Source organism: Dioscorea cayenensis, chromosome 10, assembly GCF_009730915.1.
Source record: "Dioscorea cayenensis subsp. rotundata cultivar TDr96_F1 chromosome 10, TDr96_F1_v2_PseudoChromosome.rev07_lg8_w22 25.fasta, whole genome shotgun sequence".
NCBI lineage: Eukaryota > Viridiplantae > Streptophyta > Magnoliopsida > Dioscoreales > Dioscoreaceae > Dioscorea > Dioscorea cayenensis.
This window is the reverse complement of record NC_052480.1, coordinates 14,500,351-14,522,941: the sequence shown is the minus strand read 5'-3', so window position 1 is coordinate 14,522,941 and position 22,591 is coordinate 14,500,351. Positions and strand designations below refer to the sequence as shown.

Below are 22,591 nucleotides of genomic sequence, written 5' to 3'. Positions count from 1 at the left end.
TTATTACTTCAACACCGGTTGTTGAAAACTGAGATCCTTGTGGTGGTGCACCTCTTTGTTGTTGACCTTAGTTCCATGCAAAATTTGGGTGGTTCTTCCATCCCGGATTGTAAGTTGAGCTATATGGGTTCCCTTGATTTCGTTGTCCCCCAATGTAGTCTACATTCTCAATGGAATCAACGGAGGAGCCAGCAATCAGACATTGGCCTGCACCATGCCCACCACCGTAAGTGCTACAACTCATCACTAATTCTGACCTCGAACTACTACCCATAAGAAGATTAAGCTTTCGAGTTAACATATCAACCTTTATGGGTAAGGCATCATTGCTACTCACTTCATAAAGCCCACCAGTCTTTTGATAGGATCCTCTTGAGGCCCAATGTGATTCGTTGCTTGCCACAGACTCAAGTAATTACTCAGCCTCATCAGGATACTTGTTTCTAAGGGATCCACCCGTCGCGGCATCAATGAGTTGGCGAGTAGCATAGTTCAGCCCATTGTAGATGATTTGTACTCACATCCATGAAGCAAAATCATGATGGGGCAATTTCTAAGGAGATCCTTGAATCTCTCATAGGCTTCAAATAATGTTTCGGATTCCCTTATTTCAAAGGCTAAAATTTCTTGTCTTAATTTGGCCGCTTTGCTTGGCGGAAAATACCTCTCAAATAACTTCTCAACCATATCCTTCCATGTTTTTTATTGAAACCGGACATAATGATGTAAGCCAACGATATGCCCCATCTCTCAAAATAAATGGAAATAGCCTAAAATGGATAGCATCATCCGATACCCCATTCATCTTGAATGTTTAGCAAATTTGGAGTAACTGGGAAAGGTGGTCCCTGTGCATCTTCACTTGTAAGACCATTGAATTGAGCAGAGTTCTGGACCATGCCGATTATACTTGCTTTAATTTCAAAATTGTTGGATGCCTCAGATGGTGCTTGAACACTAAACTCATCACCCGTGAATTGAGGTCTTCCATATTCAGATAAAGTGCGTCGCTCTTCAGCCATGATTGAAGACACTCTATCCTCAATTTTAATGTTCTGTGTACCCGACCCTTCACCAACTTCTCTCAAATCTCCGATGTAAATTTCTTTCAATTTCACTATATGGTGTAATCAAGGTCGATGGATTTAAATGCGTCATGCACAGTACCTTACAAAACCAACAAAATGGCCAGAAAGTTAAGATCAAAGGAAAACAGAAAAATAACGATAAAAATGAGTAAATAATGAATTGGTTAGAGTAATAACTTAAAAGTTTCCTACAATTCCTTAAAGTTCCCCAGCAACTTCGCCAAAAACTTGATTGCTTCCCTACAAGTGTAAAGAATCACCAAGTAATACCTCATGTGAAGACACGAGGATCATATTCCACTTGGATAAGGATCTCATGTGATTGAATTTACTCTACTAGATGCAATTAAAACTAAAACAAGATTACCAATGAATTAGAGAGAACAAGCAATGAGCAAGCAAGAAAATCAATGTAATGCGAAGGCCCGTGGATGTGGATCCCCTTGAGGGGTTATCATGAAACATGGATAATGATCAAAAGATGCAAGGGTAAATTGGACCAAGAGATTTCTAGATCAGAACAACCCCAATTTCTTGGTGATTGAACCCTAATCCCATACAAACATTGATAGGAATTTCTTCCAATTCCATATTTCTACGATTGTATTAAGTACAAGGAAATTGATAAGTGCTTGTGTGATAAGAATGTGAATTGTTCTTTCCTTACAATGAGCACTACTTTTATCAAGTTTAAGCGCTAATACATGTGTATTTGTGTTCTTTTGCGCATGTAGGGTTGTGAAGCTATGTCTTAAGAAAAGAAGCCAAAAGTAGATCGTGTACGCACTATTTTGGTGGAATCTTAGAAGCAACAACGCGAAGACACAAGTGGGGCTCAAAGATACGTGAATGTGTGCCAACCTCCATGTATTCAAGCCATTAGAATAAGTTGGAGGGGTACGAAGGTGGCCACATATGCGTATCCGAACTTGTGCAATGATAGAAAGATCTTCACCAATGAAACTATTTATTGAAGAAGAAATGCAATCTACGGCATAAACGTGTGCCCTTTTATGTTGCCTCGATGACAAGTGGATTCAGGATTGTTTTTGGTGGGGAGTACTGTAGTAAAACGCGGTAGTAATTTACTATAGTAGCTACTGTTCACAGCCGGCTTGAAAATCCGAATTCCAGAGAATCCACACGGGCATGTGGAAATTCCACACGCCCGTGTGGAAATTCCATAGGGGCGTGTGGAACATCCACACGCCCATGTGGATTCCAAATTCCAACCCTTTAAAAGCAGTGATTCAGCCCCGATTTCTCCATCTTTTCCACTCACAAGGTCCCCTTGCGTATATCCCGCAAGTGCACGGGTTTGTCGAAGTAATAATCCCGGATGAGCCGGTATCAAATCCACAGGGAGTAGGGAATAAAAACACTTAATTCGCTTCTTAGCTATGTAAAAGATCAATAGTGATAAGTGTGACAATGATTCAATTCTCAAAAGTAAAAGCAACAAGTATGAGAGCACGAGTAAAGGAGGAGGTAAGGCAATTGATAAAGATGGCGTACTCGGATAATGCTCCGCCCAGGATATTTCTTTCAACTGCAAGAACCCTCTATTATGCTTCCTAATCAATGCAATGGGTGAGTCGTGGAAATCCTTAATTGCATAGTCCCAAATCTAAGGTCAACTATGCCTAACTCTATACATGTCCCGGAGGAGAGATTAGATAACCTCTCAACCTCGCACACGCATAGAGTTGCAATGAGCTCTAGGGATTCCAAGTGATAAATCTCTTCCTAATTATAGACCTAACCCTTTGGTCCAGGTGGAAGGTCCCTAACCACGATTAAGCCCTAGATACTAAGATCACCTCAACGCTTCACTCCATTGCATGCGCAACTAAGCCCCAGCGAAAGGTCATCCCTTACAACATTCACTCTATTATGGCCGCAAAGAACTCGAGGAACGGAGGTAGAATCTATCACATCGGAGGGGAAAGGGGACGCTCCTGTACCCTCTCCAACCTAGCTTTGTCTAACGCTCATGGTATGCCACTCACTCACAAGGTTACCAACGAGAACTGTCAACCCTAGTTTCACTCTAGGGGAAATGTTCATAAAATAAAGCATTCAAGGTTGGAACTCACAATAAACATCAATTAATTGAAAGCATAATAAAGAGATTCAATGAAACAAATACATCCTAGGGTTCACAAATACCCAAGTACCCACTAGGGGTTTAGCTCTCCATGGAGCTAAGTACAATCAAAGAAATAGAATATAAAAGTAATGAATCCATAAAGCAACCCCCTCGATGGTCGTGTTGATGGTCTTGTGGAGAGTCCTCTACTCGTCCTCCAAGGATTCCCTCGTCCGGTATAGGATACGCCTCGACGGAAGCTCCCCAACCAACCTTCTTCCTAAGGAATGAAGATGTCAGAGCTATAGAACCTCTCCAAAACCCTAGCCAATACCCCTCAAAACCCTAGCCGAAGCCCTCTCTCAAGTTGGGGAAAAGATGGAGAAGAGAATCTTGAAATCTGGGCTGAATCGGCTTTAAATAGGGCTAGAATCGAGCGACCACATGGGCCTGTGGATCTTTCACACGCCCATGTGGAATTTCCAAACCCCAATGTGGGTTCTCTGATTTCCTGTTTTCTCGACCGGCTGTGAACAATGATGTTACAGTACTTTGCTACAGTACTCTGCTACAGTGTCCTGCCTGAATAGCTTCCCGAATCCATGCTTTCATCGGGGTAACACAAACGGGCACACGTTCACGTTGTGGATCACTTGCTTCTTCAATGACGGACAAATTGGTGGAGATCTTATTCTATGTGCATAAGTCGGAATGCTTGAGTGTGGCCCCTCCAAATGGTTGTGCTAACTCAAATACGATGAGGTTGTCACACACTCTAGCATCTCGCACCCAACCTATGTCTTCGCGTTTGAACCTTAGCAAGATTTCCTCCAAAACTGATGCATTATGATCCACATTGGCTTCTTTCTTTCATACTCGGCCTCACAACCCTACCTGCACAAAAGTAACATAAAAACACACATATTAGTGTAAAAACCCGAGAGGAGTAATGCTGAACATAAGAAAAGAATGCTTCGCATTAATATCACCCAAGCACTTATCAAACTCTCCCCACACTTAAACTTTTTGCTTGTTCTTAAACAAAAATTAAACATTCTATGCATAGATGAAGGAAATATGGGAAGTGCTTGGACTTAGGTTCACCAAAGTGTACAAAGAGAGCATTCTACAAGTAAGGGAAATTTCAACATTAAATACAAAAAATCAAAGCTCTAGCTAAAAACTTGAATAAAAAAGGACAACAAACCCGAAATCATGTACGTGTGTGAACTCACTCAAAACAACCCAAGGTATACTCCTCAAAGTTCTAAGTACAAGGGTCTTATTTATCTACAAAAGTGACAACAATTTCAAAGACGGTAGTAGCTTCACACATCCTCTAAGGTAGCCCTTTCCAAAGCGGCCGCTAAGGTGGCTTTCACACTTTCGAGGTGGTAGCTCTTTCTACCGGAGTGGTAGCTTTCACTCATCCTAGGAGATAGCTCTTTCTCTCATTAGGGCATAGCTAATATAGAACTTATGAGAGTAGCTTCATACTTCATAGGTGGTAGCTCTTTCAACCCAACAAGCACAACTAAACAATAAAACTATTTTGTTTTTTCTTTTCATTTTCCAATTTTGTTTTTAAGAATTTAACACAAGACACAACTATAACTAGTCCCTTTAACATCGAACATGAGTTTCCAATAGAGTTTTAAAGAGTGAGTAGTGCACTGAGTGTAAATCGGGTAAAAAATTCCTAGAAATTCAAGCAAGAACTAGAGCATGAAAAGCATTCAAAGGTAAAATTTCTCCTAAACTCAAGAGTACAATCATTGTAACTAAGGTGAAACACCATTGGCTATGTGAGGATGTATATCACTCAAGAATAATAAAAAGGATGTGTGCACTATGAAACTCCCCCCCCACACACACACACACTTAAGTTGTACATTGTCCCCAATGTACATATTCAAGCTCACTCAAAAAATATATATTAATGAAGAATATATGTGGGAGAAGCAATCAAAACAATACTCCCCTGACTCTTAGTGTCGCGTTTGATGGAGCTAAGTCCTTGGGAGTAATGTTCCGACGGGTTGTGAAGCTCACACGGGCAAGTGCCGAATCACCTTGGCCGTGCCCATGACAAAGTCTTAATTCCCAAGATGACAAGACCATCTGCACGCATACACGAGGGGTTCTGTGAAGCTCAATAAAGACAAAATCAACCCGAGTATATAAAAGATAAAGCAGGGAATACAACTTTAGATGCAAAATGAAAATAAACTCAGAAGGAGAATCTTTTCTGAGTGAACAAGTCTAAAAATAAAGTGCATAAAGGTAAAATAAAGTAAAGTCAAGTGTCGGTGTCACCCTCAGGCTCTGGTGCTACTACTGGTGAAGACGCACATGGTGGGACCACCGGTGCCGGGGTAGGGGATGGGGATGCTAGAGGTGCCGAGGGAGCCTGAGGAGTCCTCGGACGCAAGACAAATGATGAGGCGACGTCTCACTCTAAGATCTGCTGTTATACTTCAAAACGTGCCATGAACTCTGTGTAATGAGTGACCAGCATAACCCTAATCTCGACAATCTCTGCTCGAGCCTCAGCCACCTCTGCCCGTGTCACTCCCATCGCATTCTCGAGCCTCTCAAAGCGATCATGGGCTTGAGAAGATGAAAACATACGCACAGGGGGCGCGTCCTCTGCAGCCGGAGGTGCCTTGGTCTCCATCGGTGCTGGCTGAGGCTCGGGGGTAGGCTGGGAAGCCTCAGCATGATCACCCTCATCCTCAGCTATCTCTTGAGCTGGTAGTACCAAAGTATAAACCCCTGTCTGAACTCTGATAAGTGTCTAAATGTAGATGTTTTCATGCATATATCATATTCACTTTGCATGTATTTTGTGAGGTTTGATGCATGTTTTGCGCTTAATCGTCTATTATTTGCTTTGTAGGGCACAAGGAAGCGATGGAGAACAAGAAGATATCATTTGAGCGAAAATAGAAGAAAACAAGAATTTCATACTACCCCCATACTACCCAGTATGGGGGCCGTATGCACTGTAGCAGTGGATTGATTTGGAGTCTCTGCCCAGATTTCCATACTACCCAGTATGGGGGCCGTATGCACCCCGTATGGATCACGAATCTAGGGTTTTTGGGTGCTATACGACCCCCATACGACCTGTATGCCTTGGGGGTTATAAATACCAACTTTTAGGGTAGAAAAAGGGAACTTTTGACTGGACCTTTTCTTGGCCGACTTTGGGGAGATCACTTGGGAGATTTTGGGCGACCATGGGAAGAAGAAGAAGGATAAGGAAGCTAGAAGATCATTCAAGCCAAGGTCCAAGACTCTCAATGCAAAAAGGCAACATGATTCAAGGGGAGATCTACCACGATTTGAAGGAAGGAAACCTGTGGCTAGAGGAAGTGTCATTTGGCACTCCTTTGGCGGGGAAGGCATCATTCGGCACATTCTTCACCTCCTCCTTCACCATTTCATCTAGGGAGTGTCATTTATGCTTTTGTTTCATGTTTTCCTTGTTTGTATTGCTTGTTGTGGGATGATGACACACTAAACCCCCAAGGCCACCGGGTGTTGGTAAACCATAGGGGGTTTTATCATGTATGTTGGGTGATAACTTGTTAATTCCATGCTTGGGTAATTTTGAGATTTAATCCATTGTTTTCATGCAAAGTGCTACACTAAGGAGAAATCCATAGCTCTTTTATGAGTGATGCATGTAGATGTGACTTGCTCGCATGTATTAGATCATGAATGGATTAGAAGGGGATACTTGTATCATCACGCCGAGAAATTGGGTGTTTTGTAGCCCTCCATGTAGGTTTAATCCGAAGAAGAGTAGGTTTAATCCTAACTGAGATTTCCTCGTACATAATGCAATCGTAGGAATCTGGATTTGGAAGAAATTCCTATCCATGTTCGTATGGGATTAGGGTTCAATCGCCGAGAAATTGGGGTTGTTCTAATCTTGGAATCTCATGGTCCATTTTACCCTTGCATCTTTAGATCATCATCCACGTTGCGTGATAACCCCTCAAGGGGATCATCATCCATAGGCCTTTGCATCACATTGATTTTCTTGCTTGCTTATTGCTTGTTCTCTCTAATTTGGTCATAATCTCGTTTTAGCTTTAATTACATTTAGTAGAGTAAAAATCCATCACTTGAGATCTTAGGCTAGATAATAGCTCGAGAAGGAGTAATAGGAGATCCTTCGCCCCGTGGAATACGATCCTCGCGTCTTCACGCAAGGTATTACTTGGCGATCCCATACACTTGCTGGGAAACAATCAAACTCTGTGGATCATGCCCATCAATCTCAATATCTCTAAACTCAGGGGGGTAGGTATACTCTTCTTCTCAGCCCCATGAATCGAAGCCAAGAGACCCATGCTCAGCACTAATCTCGTAATGTAGGGGCCCAAGAAGATCGCTCCTAGTCTAGCATAATGCCCCTGATGTCTGATGTACTCTGCCATGATGTGTCCTAAGTGAATCGGTACGCGCTGCACCATCGAGTACAAGTATAGAAGCTCCTGCCGGCTCAGAACACTAGTGCTATCACCACGGCCATTCACCGACCTACTCATGATGGCATGTAAATATCTGTATGCAGGTCGGGAAAGGCACGTAGCCTTGGACATCCCCGGCTCGTACTGACCCTGACCACATATTACTCTGTAAGCTCTCTGCGGGGTCAAGGCTCCAGGGTAATCAGTCGGTAACTGAGTGTACTCCTCAGTGTCTGTGAATGCCTCCTCATACAAGCAAAGCAGAACTGAAAACTGAGTGACGCTCAAGCTATGGTGGTGTCCAAGTGTTCTAAACTGAATGGTGTCCAAACTGTCGAAGTTCGCGTAAGATCTATCAAACTTAAATGATGATAGCACCTCTAGTGCCATTTCTCGGATGGCTGGCTCTCTAATTGTCAATAGCTGCCTCCAACCACCTGCTAAAACGAGATCCTCGACCTCATCAGCAAGCTCATCTCCACGCTGTAGATCTCTCAGTATAGTCGTGTCCAGGAATCGAGTCTGTCTGAACCGGGGTCTCAACAGGCGCTCATAGCGAACCTGATGATCTGGTATCGTGAAACTCATGCCCTCAGGCTTAGGGGATGACTCATGCGGCCTCTTATCAGCTTGATTACTCGACCAAGGTGCCATAATCTGCAAAATTTGAAACAAAATCGATGAAACAAGTTGATAAACTAACGATGCAGAAATCCACACGGTCGTGTGGAATTTCCACACACCTGTATTTATCCACGGGGTGTGAAAGCCGCACGGCCGCGCCTTAAAACTCCAAAAACACACCGTGAAATTACCTCTTCTTCATTCTAAAAGACAACTAATCTTTCTAATTGGATAAACAAAGCATTTTTCTCTAAAATCATCGTTGGAAACTATGAATTTGCGAAGAAAATCATAAATAGGGCTTACCGATGAAATGGGAGGATAAAATCAAGAACCGGCCGGAAAACCCCACAAAAATCCCACCAAATTGGCGCTATAAAGTCAGGAAATGATTTGAGAGTGTTTTCAGACAACTGGAAGATGTGAAAAAGGAGAGAAACTATTCTTCTTTAAAAAGAAATCACGCTCCTTGGCGTTCTGTGCATCTACACGGGCGTGCAGAAATTATGCACGCCCGTGTGCCTCATTACGAGAGAGCCACAGGAGCGTACACACGCCCCTGTGCGCTCTCGGGAAAACACTCCTTCGACTCTGACTGCTCTCGCACGGGTGTTCGAAAAATACCCACGCCCGTACGCCCGACCCACAGGGGCAGCCGCACGCCCCTGTGGCTTACCTGAGCATCCAATAAAATTGCAAAGTGTTCTAGACGCCCATGAGAAAATTCCGCACGGGCGTGGACATTCACATGCCCAACTCACAGGGGCAGCCACACGCCCCTGTGTTTTCTCGGGATGGAGAGAACTCCTCTGCAGCATTTCACACGGGCATGTGGAAATTACCCACTGTCGTGTGTGGTTCACCAGCTCGCCCCTGTGTGCTCTCGGGATAATCCGCCCAACTCTACAGGAATTCACACGCCTATACGGAAATTACCGATGGGCGTGTGACAGTCGCATGGTCATTCACAGCAGCAGCCGCATGCCCCTGTGCCTTCTCTGGATGAGCTCGGAATACAAATCCACGGCCGTGTGGAAATTCCACACGCCCGTTCGTTTTCACTGGTTGCCTTAAAAAAACCTACAGGCTCTGCGGAAAGTTTCTGAACATGTTTACACACTCAGAGACTGCCGACTGCCCTAGTTTCCGAGTTTTACCAGCGAAGAACATAGAATAAAGATCAAACGACATAACTTTACCAATTCCACATGAAAACACACGATGAATATTCAAAGTTCACAAGAAAATCTCAGCACAAGCATCTAAAAATCAAGACACCAACACTTAAGAATTTATTCATGCAAACAAACTAAACTAGAAGATAAGAAAACAGTAAACACTTGGGTTACCTCCCAAGAAGTGCTTGTTTAACGTCACTAAGCTTAACGTACCTTGTCCTATCTCACGGGGGTTCATGAATGAAAGTTGCCCTCTTACCTATGGCTTGAAAGCATGATGTTCAAAGTCTCTTGAGGGTAGGAGGTGAATTATCGGGCTTCAGGCCACCTAACAATGATTCATCCAACTTCTTCGGTATACGTACGTCTCAAGCAGACTTGGAGTATTTTCGGTGGCGTCTCCTAGCCTTCTTCATTTTCTGGAACACCTTCTTCAAGATCCCCGGGGTAGATGGTACTTCTTCCGTCCCACCAAGCATCATTACTTCTTCATAATCCTCCTCTTGGTCGAACAAACCCTCGTATGGGTCCAGATTGAACATTTCCTGCATGTATTCATCAACAATATCATCAGTAGTGTCTAGAAAGTATAAAGTATCATCGAAATCAAGAGAATGCCGCATGGCTTCAGCAAGGCGGTATGTGAGCTTGTCATCTCCAACCCTCAAAGTTAACTCTCTGTCGTCTATGTCAATCAATGCCTTGGAAGCCCACAAGAATAGTCTCCCATGTATCAAGGGTACATCCGCATCCTCATCGACGTCTAGCACTACAAAGTCAACCAAAAAAAATGTACTTGTCCACTTTGACAAGCACGTCTTCAATGATGCCTCTCGAATATCAATCAAAGCCATCCGAGTAGGCCTAGGCTCACCCAAGCCTAGCTTTTGAAAGAATGTTTAAGGCATAACATTAATACTGGCCCGTGAATCCGCCAATACCATTTCCTCACCTAGATTGCCAATATTAAATGGAATGATGAAGCTTCCCAGGTCTTTCTTCTTGTTCAGGATAATCTTTTGCAATACAGCTGAGCATGAAACATCCAAAATCACTGAAGCACTTTCTTCCAACTTTCTCTTGTTAGTCAACAAGTCTTTCAAGAACTTCCCATACTTAGGGATTTGGGCCAATGCCTCAACAAAGGAAATATTGATGTGGAGTTGTTTGAAAAAACTCAGGAACTTCTTGTACTGTTCATCGCCTTGGTCATTTTTCAATCTAGAGGGATAAGGGATTCTTAACTTGAAAGGTAGGGGTGCCACCTCTTTCTCTTTGCTTGTTACCTCTTCCACCTCTATAACCTCGGGTGCGTGTTCTTTTGGCTTCTCACTCGGAAGAAAACCTTCAACCTCATGACCACTTCTCAAAGTGATCGCCTTCACATGCTCTCTAGGGTTGGTCTCTGTATTACTCGGCAAGCTTCCATGTGGCCTTTCAGAAAGAGCTTCGCAATTTGCCCCACCTGGTTTTCAAGGTTATGCAAAGAGACGGAGTGGTTGCGAAGTGTAGCCTTGACTGATTCAAACCTTGTATTTGCAGATTGCACAAATCTAGTCAAGTCGTTCTCTAAGTCATTCATTCGGGTTTCCAAACCTGAGACTCTGTTTTCCACCTGAGATGCTTGTTGTTGTTGTTAAAAACCCGGTGGCCCCATGGCCTTTTGTGGACCTTGATTACTCCATAAAAAATTGGGATGATTCTTCCAACCTGAATTATAGGTATTGCTATATTGGTTTCCTTGAGGTCTCATGCCATTACCCACAAAATCAACATTCTCCAGTGAAGAAACATCACCGATAGAGATCTGGCAATGGGAGGGAGCATATCCTCCACCACACCTGGTGCAATTAGTCACGACTGCCACTCTATTTGAAGTTAGAAGATATAACTTCTTACTCAAATTCTCCACTTGTGCCGCCAATGAAGTTACGGCATCTATTTCATGGAGACCGACCACATTTTTCTTCTCCATGGCATTCCATTGGTAGTTGTTTAACCCCATTTCTTCAATTAACTGACAGGCTGACAAGGTCCCCTTGCGTATATCCCGCAAGTGCACGGGTTTGTCGAAGTAATAATCCCGGGTGAGCGGGTATCGAATCCACAGGGAGTAGGGAATAAAAATACATAATTCGATTCTTAGCTATGTGAAAGATCAATGATAATGAGTGTGATAATGATTCAATTCTCAACAATAAAAGCAACAAGAAAGGGAGCAAAAGTAAAGAAGGGGGTAAGGCAATCGATAAAGATAGAGTACCCGGATAATGCTCCACCTAGGATAATTGTTTCAAGTGCAAGAACCCTCTATTATGCTTCCTAATCAATGCAATGGTGACTCGTGGAAATCCTTAATTACATAGTTCCAAATCTAAGGTCAACTATGCCTAACTCTATACATGTCCCGAAGGTGAAATCGAACAATCTCAACAACTCGCACTCGCATAGAGATGCAATGAGCTCTAAGGATTCCAAGTGATAAATCTCTTCTGAATTATAGACCTAACCCTTTGGTCCAAGTGGAAGGTCCCTAACCACAATTAAGCCCTAGATACTAAGATCACCTCAACGCTTTACTCCGTTGTACATGCAACTAAGCCCCAGCGGAAGTTCATTCCTTAGACCATTCACTCTATTATAGCCGCAAAGAACTCGAGGAATGGAGGTAGAATCTATCACACCGGAGGGGAAAGGGGACTCTCATGTACCTCTCGACTCACCCTCTTAACCCTCTCTAACCTAGCTTTGTCTAACGCTCGTGGTGTGTCACTCACTCACAAGGTTACCAACAAGAACTCTCAACCCTAGTGTCAATCTAGGGGAAATATTCATACAATAAAGCATTCAAGGTTGGAACTCACAATGAACATCAATTTATTGAAAGCATAACAAAGTGGTTCAAAGAAACAAATACATCCTAGGGTTCACAATACCCTAGTACCGACTAGGGGTTTAGGTCTCCATGGAGCTAAGTATAATCAAAGAAATAGAATGTAAAAGAAATAAATCCATAAGGAAACCCCCTCGATAGTCATGTTGATGGTCTTGTGGAAAGTCCTCTACTCGTCGTCCAAGGATTCCCTCGTCTGGTATAGGATACACCTCGACGGAAGCTCCCCTACCAACCTTCTTCCTAAGGAATGACAATGTTGTAGCCGTAGAACCTCTCCAAAACCTTGGCCAATACCCCTCGAAACCCTAGCCTAAGCCCTCTCTCAAATTGGGGAAAAGATGGAGAAAAAAGAATCCCAAAATCAGGGCTGAATCGGCATTAAATAGGGCTTGAATCGGGCGACTACACGGCGTGGATGCTCCACGCGCCCGTGCGGAATTTCCACACGGGCGTGGATAATTTCCACACGCCCGTGTGGATTCTCTGGTTTCTCGGCCGGCTATGAATAGTGCTACTACAGTACATACTACAATGTTGCTGAAGTGCTCTACTACAGTATTCGACCTGAATAGCTTCCCAATTCCATACTTTCATCGGGGTAACGCAAACGGGCACACGTTCACTTCATGGATCACTTGCTTCTTCAATGGTGTACACATTGGTGAAACTCTTGTTCTATGTGCATAAGTCGGAATCCTCGAGTGTGACTGCCTTTGTGCCCCTCCAAATGGATGTGCCAACTCGAATACGAGGAGGTTGGCACACACTCTAGCATCTCACATCGACCTATGTCTTCGCGTTTGAACCTTGGCAAGATTTCCTCCAAAATTGGTGCATTGTGATCCACATTGGCCTATTTCCTTCATACTCGGCCTCACAACCCTACCTGCATAAAAGTAACATAAAAAACACACATATTAGTGTAAAACCCAGAGAAAAGTAATGCTCAACATAAGGAATGAACGCTTCGCATTCGTATCGCACAAGCACTTATCACGGGCCTTATCTGGGGTCTTGCTACCTAAGGTACCTCCTGCTGCCACGTCCAAGAGTTGCCTTGTACTCGGGTTCAAACCATTGTAAAAGGTCTGAACAATCATCCACTCCGGGAATCCGTATTGCGGGCACTTTCTCAGGAGTTCCTTGAACCTTGCCCATGTCTCAAATAGAGACTCCAATTCCAACTGAACAAAGGATGAGATCTCATTCCTAAGCTTTGCAGATTTTCCGGGAGGGAAATAACGGGCAAGAAAAGCTACTACCATCTCCTCCCATGTGGTAATCGATGCTCTAGGTAATGATTGTAGCTACTGCTTCCCTCTTCCCTTTAGGGAAAATGGGAAGGCTTTGAACTTGATGGCATCATCCGTCACTCTGTTTATCTTCAGCATATCACACACCTCTAGAAAACTCTCTATATGACTGTTTGGATCCTCATCGACCAAACCATTGAACTGTGTGGTTTGGTGCAACATGTGGATGAATGCTGGCTTCAACTCAAAGTTCTGAGCTGTAATCGGGGGACGCACAATACTCGATTGTGTCCCCAACACTGAAGGTCTGGCATAATCGGATAATGTTTGCTGTTGCTCGTTCTGTTCTGCCATGTTTTCAGATCCTTCCACCTCCAAATTAGCTAAATTAGACTGTTCTTGTACAAGCTCTTTTCCTTTTCTTCTATTTGTACGTTCAAGCTCAGGATCTCCTTCAATCAATATTGAGGGATTCCCTCGGGTCATAACCTGGAGCTGCACCCAAAAAGAAAGAAAAAGATATAAGAACGATGATAGAATAAGAAGATATGAAATAGAATGTATGGTAAAATAGCTAAGAAAACAAGGTGCAAAGTATCTCTAAATGCCTACTCCACGGCAACGGCACCAAAAACTTGACAAGGTCCCCTTGCGTATATCCCGCAAGTGCACGGGTTTGTCGAAGTAATAATCCCGGATAAGCGGGTATCGAATCCACAGGGAGTAGGGGATAAAAACACTTAATTCGCTTCTTAGCTATGTGAAAGATCAATAGTGATAAGTGTGACAATGATTCAATTTTCAAAAATAAAAACAACAAGTAAGAGAGCACGAGTAAAGGAGGAGGTAAGGAAATCGATAAAGATGGGGTACTCGGATAATGCTCCGCCCAGGATAATTGTTTCAAGTGCAAGAACTCTCTATTATGCTTCCTCATCAATGCAATGGTGAGTAGTGGAAATCCTTAATTACATAGTCCCAAATCTAAGATTAACTATGCCTAACTCTATACATGTCCTGGAGGAGAGATTAGATAACCTCTCAACCTCGCACTCGCATAGAGTTGCAATAAACTCTACGGATTCCAAGTGATAAACCTATTCCTAATTATAGACCTAATCCTTTGGTCCAGGTGGAAGGTCCCTAACCACGATTAATCCCAAGATACTAAGATCACCTCAACGCTTCACTCCGTTGCACGCGCAACTAAGCCCCAGCAGAAGGTCATCCTTTAGAACATTCACTTTATCATGGCCGCAAAGAACTCAGGGAACGGAGGTAGAATCTATCACATCGGAGGGTAAAGGGGACGCTCCTGTACCTCTTGACTCACCCTCTCAATCCTCTCCAACCTAGCTTTGTCTAATGCTCATGGTGTGTCACTCACTCACAATGTTACCATCGAGAACTCTCTGCCCTAGTGTCACTCTAGGGGAAATGTTCATAAAATCAAGCATTCAAGGTTGGAACTCACAATAAATATCAATTAATTGAAAGCATAATAAAGAGATTCAATGAAATAAATACATCCTAGGGTTCACAAATACCCAAGTACCCACTAGGGGTTTACCTCTCCATGGAGCTAAGTACAATCAAAGAAATAGAATGTAAAAGCAATGAATCCATAGAGAAACCCCCTCGATGGTCGTGTCGATGGTCTTGTGGAGAGTCCTCTACTCATCGTCCAAGGATTCCCTCGTCCGGTATAGGATACGCCTCGACGGAAGCTCCCCTACCAACCTTCTTCCTAAGGAATGACGATGTCGGAGCCATAGAACCTCTCCAAAACCCTAGCCAATACCCCTCAAAACCCTAGCCGAAGCCCTCTCTCAAGTTGGGAAAAAGATGGAGAAGAGAATCCTTAAATCGGGGCTGAATCGGCTGTAAATAGGGCTGGAATCGGGCGACCACACGGGCCCATGGATCTTTCACACACCCATGTATAATTCCCACACGAGCGTGAATAACTTCCACACGCCCATATGGGTTCTCTGATTTCCTGTTTTTTCGACCGGCTGTGAACATTAAAAGACACATATTAGTGTAAAAACCCAAGAAGAGTAACGCTCAACATAAGAAAGAATGCTTCGCATTAATATCACACAAGCACTTATCATCCCCTATCTGTTCTTCCACATTTCCCCATCTTTGGAGGCGCCGGCGGCTAGGGTTTGGAGAGGTTTGAAGGCCTTCGACACCGCGTTTCATTCAGAAGAGAGCTATTGGCTGAGCTATCATCGGCACCGATCTGGCGAGGTGTGCCCTAGGTTTGACGAGGGGACCTTTGAAGAAGATACAGCTGATCCACAAGACTTTCAACACGAACACATGGGGCTTTTCATTCATAGATTGCATCTCTTTACTTTTGATTTCAATATCTATTGTGTTTTACTCCATGGAGAGCTAAACCCCTAGTGTGTACTTTGGTATTTATTAACCCTAGGATGTATTCGTTTCATTTAATCTCTTTATTATGCTTTTAATTAATTGATGTTTATTGTGAGTTCCAATCTTCTTGGCTTGATTGTTTGAATACTCCCCTAGAGGGACACTAGAATTGAGAGTTCTTGTTGGTAACTCTTGTGAGTAAGTGACACACCACGAAAGTTAGACAAAGCTAGATTGGAGAGGGTTGAGAGGGTTAGTCGAGAGGTAGCAGAGCATCCCCCTTCCCATCCGGTGCGATCTATACTACCTCCACGTTCCAAGAGTTCTTTGCGGCCATAGTAGAGTGAATGGGCTAAGGGATGACCTTCCGCTGGGGCTTAGTTCCGAGTGCAACAGAGTGAAGCGTTGAAGTGATTTTAGTACCTAGGGCTTAATTGTGGTTAGGGACCTTCCACCTGGACCAAAGGTTAGGTCTATACATAGGAATAGGGTTTATCACTTGGAATCCGTAGAACTCATTGCAATTCTATACGAGTGCGAGGTTGAGAGGTTATTCAATTTTTCCTCGGGGACATATATAGAGTTAGGCATGGTTGACCTTACTTAGATTTGGGAGCATGTATTAAAGGATCTCCAAGACTCATTAATGCATTAGTTAGAAAGCATAATAGGGGGTTTTGCACTTGAAACGATTGTAATAGGCGGAACAATATCCGAATGACGCTTCCTCCACGGGTCTCCTTCCTTCAAATCGTGGTTGATCTCCTTTTGAATGATGTTGCCTTCTTGCCTTGAGAGCCTTGGACCTTGGCCTTGAATGATCTCTTAGTTTCCTTGCCCTTCTTCTTCTTCCCAAGGTCGTCCAAAGTCTCTCAAGTGGTCTCTCAAAATATGTCTCAAAATCTCCCTTTGTTCTTCCCTAAAAGTCCGCTTTTAAACTCCCCACAGCATACGGGTCATATAGTGGTCGTATGGGGGTCGTATAACACTCAAAAACCTAAATTCACTCATTATACGGGGTGCATACGGGGTCCATATGGCCTCCATACAGCCTCCATACTGGGTGGTATGGGGGTGGTATTAAATTTTGGGCAGACAGCTTCAAACCATCCCGCTGCTACAGTGTATATGGCCTGCATACTGGTTGGTATGGGGATGGTATGAAATTGCTATTTTCTTCTCTTTTCGCCTAAATGATATCATCGTGTTCTCCATGGCTTTCTTATGCCCTACAAAGCAAATAGTAGATGATTAAGCGCAAAACGGGCATCAAACCTCATAAAATGCATGTAAAGTGTATACGATACATATATGAAAATACCTACATTTAGACACTTATCAAGTATACAAGTCCACAGTAAAATGCAAAAGTAAAGATTAAAAATAAAATCAAGTGTCGGTGTTGTCCGCTGTCGGCTCCACCACTACTGCTGGTAGTGGTGGCAATGCACAAGGTGGATCAACTGGTGTTGGACTAGGTGATAATGGTGCCGGAGATGCCTGAGGGGTCCTCGGCTGCACTACAAATGATGAGGCAACGTATCGCTCTAAAATTTGCTGTAAGGTGTCAAAACGTGAAATGAACTCGGTGTACTGCATAGCCAGTGTCACGCGGACCTTACTAATATCAGCCTGGAGTACACCTGCAACATTCTCGAGCCACTCAAAATGATCATAGGCTCGAGATGGAGAAAACATGCACACTGCGGGCGGATCCTGTGTTGCAAGTGGCTCCTCAGTCTCTGTATGCTCTGACTGTGGTCTGAGGAACCTCTACTGTGTCATCTCTGCCCTCGAATATCTCTGGTGTAGGTGTAATCAATGCATACACTCCCGACTGAATACTGTGAACCATCCCCATCAATCTTATCGTCTCTATGCTTAGGAGAGCAAGTACAGTCACCTTCTTGGCGCCTCGGATCACCTCGAGTAAACCCATACAGACGACTAGCCTCATGAGTAGGGTCCAAAGAAGAGGGCATCGATCCTGGCATACTATCCCTAATGCTGTAAATACACTGCCAGGATGTGCCCCAAGTGTATCGGTATGCTTTGTACCATAGAATATAGGTATAACAGCTCATGTCGGCTGAGCACACAAGTACTATCACCATGCCCATTTACTGACCTGCTCAGAATGGTGTAAACGTATCTATAGCTCGGCCAGGAAAGGCAGGTGGCCTTAGACTCCCCATGCTCATACTGTCCCTGTCCACATAATGCACTGTATACATGCTGCAGTGTTAAACTCCCGGGATAATATGTGGGCAGATGTTTATACTCCCCTCTCTCTATGTAGGCCGCATCATATAACTCCATCCAAATCGTAAACTGAGCCACCCTCAACCTATGATACTGTCTGAGGGCTCGAAATTGTATAGCACCTACACTGTCAAAACTGGAGTACAAGTGATCGAACTTGAACAATGCTACCACCTCGAGCATCAATGTGCGGATGGCAGGGTCTCAAATTAACAATAAACGGCCCCAACTGCCAACTGCAAGAATATCCTCAACCTCATCTGCCATGCCCTCTGCTGATTGAATTTCCCTGAGTGCGCTCATGTTGGGAAATTGAGTCTGACCAAATCTGAGTCTGATGCTCAGGAATAGTAAACGCTATGTAATCCGGGTAAAGTGAAGGCTCACGTGGATGCTTGTTGGATTGCTTCTTTGATCGGGGAGCCATATCTGCAAAATTAAAGGAAAAAATCAATCAAAAACATGCGAAAAATAATTCTACAGAATTCATATGGTCGTGTGGAATTTCCACATGCCTATGTGGATCCAAGGGGCGTGAAAAACGCACGGCAGCATGCTAAAAGCCCACAAATACATCATTATATTCTTTTTAATTTCTTTCTCAGCAAGCATACCCCTTCTAAATGTGGAAACGAAGCATCATTCACAAGTTTCATCGATTAAAATAAGGAATTGATAAAGAAAAGAAGGAAAGAGGGTTTACCGATGAGCTGAAGATAAAACTTTTGAAATAGGTATGAAAATCGAGTAAAACTACTCAAAATCAACGATGTGAGGTCGTGAGGGGTATTAAGAGTGTTCTTTGAGTGACTGGGAGTGTGAGAATGAACAAGAGTGAAAAGATTTTAAAGAAAACCTGCGGCTCTTGCGTTTCTGGACATTCACACGGGGGTGTGGAAATTACACATGCCCGAGCGCCTCCACAGGAGAGACTCACATAGGCAGACGCACACCTCTGTGAGCTCTCAGGAAAACACTCCTCTACTCTGAACACATCCACACCGGCATGCGGAAAATACCCATGCCCATGCACCAGACCCGCAGGGCAAAGGCACGCCCCTGTGCACTCTCTATCCAACCGAGAAAATTTGCTATGTATGACCCACGCTCAATCGGAAATTCCACACGGGCCTTGGACTTTCACAGGCCCAATTCACAGGGGCAAACACACGTCCTTGTGTCTTCTCAAGATGGAGGAGAGATCTTCTGCAGAGATTCACACGAGCATACAGAAATGACCCACGCCCGTGCATTTGTCATAAGATTACCCACATAGGCGAGTCCACGCCCCTGTGTGCTCTCGGGAAAATCTCTAAGTCTCTGCGGGAAGACACACTCCCATGCAGAAATTACCCATAGGTGTTTGAATGTCACAAGGTCATTCAAGGGGCGAGTCCACACCCCTGTGTCTTCTCCAGTCGAGCTCAGAGTGGAGACCCACGGGCGTGTAAAAATTCCACATGCCCATGCATTTTCTCTGGATGCCTTAGAAAACTCTGCAAGCTCGGCAGAAAATTCCTGAACATGTATACACACTCAGAGTCTGCCCTACTACGCAAAATATACCAGCAAAAACATGAGAAACTAGCTCGCACGACCAAAAACTTCACCAAACATGTTAAAGCACACGATAACACCAAAAATCCACAAGAAAAATCACAGCAAAAGCATCTAAAACATATAGACACCAACACTTTATGTCTTATTCATGCAAACACTAACCTATCAACTAGGAAAACAGTAAATGCTTGGGTTGCCTCCAAAGAATCGCTTGTTTAACATCACTAAGCTTGATGTACCTTGTCTTACCTCATGGGGGCTCCTAGGTGAAGGCTTCCCTCTTACCTATGATTTAAAAGCACGATGAGCAAAGTCTCTCGAAGGTAGAGGGGGAGTTATCAAGCTTGTTACCACTTGAGGATCCCTCACTCTTGTTATTCTCTTGTGCATCCCCAACAGCCTTGTGGTGTTTCTTGTGTCATCTTCTCGCCCGTTTCAACTTCTGGAACACCTTCTTCGTAATCCCCGGGGTAGATTGCACTTTTTCATCTAGACCAAGCATTAGTACTTCTTCGTTCTCCATTTCTTGATCTAGCAACCCCTCATATTTGTCCGGATTCAACATTTCTTGTATGTATTCATTGATTAGTTTATCAGTAGTGTCAAGAAAGTAAAGAGTATCATCAAAGTCAATAGAATGTAGCATGGCTTCGGTACGGTGGTAGGTCAACTTGTCGTCGCACACCCTCAGTGTTAACTTCCCCCTGTCCATGTCGATCAATACCTTGGAAGTGCGAAAGAATGGCCTCTCAAATATCAAAGCAACATCCGCATCCTCATTGACATCTAACGCTATGAAGTCTACAAGAATTATGTACTTGTCAACCATGATAGCCACGTCTTCGATGATGGCCCTCGGATGTCTCCTAGCTTGGTCCGCCAATTGCAATGTCATCCGAGTGGGCTTAGGCTCTCCCAAGCCTAGCTTCTGGAAGAAAGAACATGGCATGACATTGATACTGGCCCCTGATTCCGCCAATGCCATTTCTTCACCCAAATTGCGAATGTTGCACGGGATAATGAAGCTTCCTGCAACTTTCTTCTTATTCGGCATATTCTTTTGCAAGATCGCAGAGCAAGATGCATCTAGAATCACGGAGGTACTCTCCTCCAATTTCCTTTTGTTGGTAAACAAATCTTTCAAGAACTTCTGACACGTCCAAATATGCGTGTAAAACACAAGTGCACGGGTGTCGAACTAATAATACCCCGGTGAGAGGGTAGTCGAGTCCTCAGGGAATAGTGCTTAGAACCACCAAGATTTCTATTTAACTAGAATAAAAATATGTTGAAAGTGATGTGGAAACAAACTCAATGCAAATAAAAATAAGAATAGATAAAGCGGCCCAAGTAAAAGATTGGAAAGGCAATCAACGATAAATGGGGTACCCGGATATTCTTCCACCTAGGACAATCATTTCAAGTGCAAGAACCCTCTATTATACTTACTAATTGATACAACAATGAGTCGTGGAAATCCTTAATTACATGAACCCAAATCTAAGGTCAACTATGCCTAACTCTATACATATCCCGGAGAAGAAATCGAACAATCTCAACACCTCGCACTCGTATAGAATTGCAATAAGTTCTAGGGATTCCAAGTGATAAATCTCTTCCTAATTGTAGACATAACCCTTTGGTCCAGGCAGAAGGTCCCTAACCACAATTAAGCCCTAGATACTAAGATCACTTCTGCGCTTCATTCCGTTGTACCCGCAACTAAGCCCCAGAGGAAGGTCATCCCTTAGACCATTCACTCTATTGTGGCCATAAAGAACTCGATGAACGGAGGTAGAATTTAACACATCGGAGGGGAAAAGGGACGCTCCTGTACCTCTCGATTCACCCTCTCAACCCTCTCCAACCTAGCTTTGTCTAACACTCATGGTGTGTCACTCACTCACAAGAGTTACCAACAACAATTCTCAACCCGAGTGTCACTCTAGCGGAATATTCATATAATCAAGCATAGAAGATTGGAACTCACAATAAACATCAATTATTTGAAAGCATAACAAAAAGATTCAATGAAACGAATACATCCTAGGGTTCACAAATACCCAAGTACCCACTAGAGTTTTAGCTCTCCATGGAGCAAAATACAATAAATAATGAAATCAAAAGTATAGAGATGCAATCCATGAATGAAAACCCCCTTGTGTTCGTGTCGAAGGTCTTGTAGATCGACCGTGTCTTCTTCAAAGGTCCCCTAGTCAAACCTAGGGCACACCTCACCGGATCGGTGCCGACGAAAGCTCCCCCAATAGCTCTCTTCCGAAGAAAATGCAGTGTCGAAGGCCGTCAAACCTCTCCAAAGCCTTGCCAAAGCCTCTCCAAACCCTAGCCGCCGGTGCCTCCAAAGATGTGGAAAGGTGGAAGAAAAGATAAGGGAAAAGATAGAGAAATTGGGGCTGAATCGCGGCTTTATAGGGCTGGAATCGGGCATCCACATGGGCGTGTGGAATTTCCACACGCCAGTGTGAATATTCCGGAATTCTGATTTTTGATCTGCTATGAACAGTAAAATGCTACAGTGAACCGCTGCAATGATTTTACTAGAGTAACTTGCTACAGATTCATTGCTGAAGATCTTGCTATCAATAAACGGGCACACGTTTATGCCCGAATCCACTTTTCATCGAGGCAACGTGAACAGGCACACGTTTATGCCGTAGATCGCGTCACTTTTTCAATAAACGGGTTCATTGGTGAAGATCTTGCTATCAATGTACAAGTCGGGATACGCAAATGTGACTGGCCTTGTGC

General features: G+C 43.7%; 2 non-coding genes across 2 annotated transcripts; both read left to right on the top strand.

The window, feature by feature from the left end:
- The first annotated feature begins 533 nt into the window (after positions 1–533).
- On the top strand, positions 534–639 carry LOC120271351. The gene has a single exon (XR_005539964.1). It is a non-coding gene; the product is annotated as a small nucleolar RNA R71 (small nucleolar RNA).
- Positions 640–13,469: 12,830 nt separating this feature from the next.
- LOC120271281 lies at positions 13,470–13,576 on the top strand. The gene has a single exon (XR_005539899.1). It is a non-coding gene; the product is annotated as a small nucleolar RNA R71 (small nucleolar RNA).
- Positions 13,577–22,591: the final 9,015 nt, after the last annotated feature.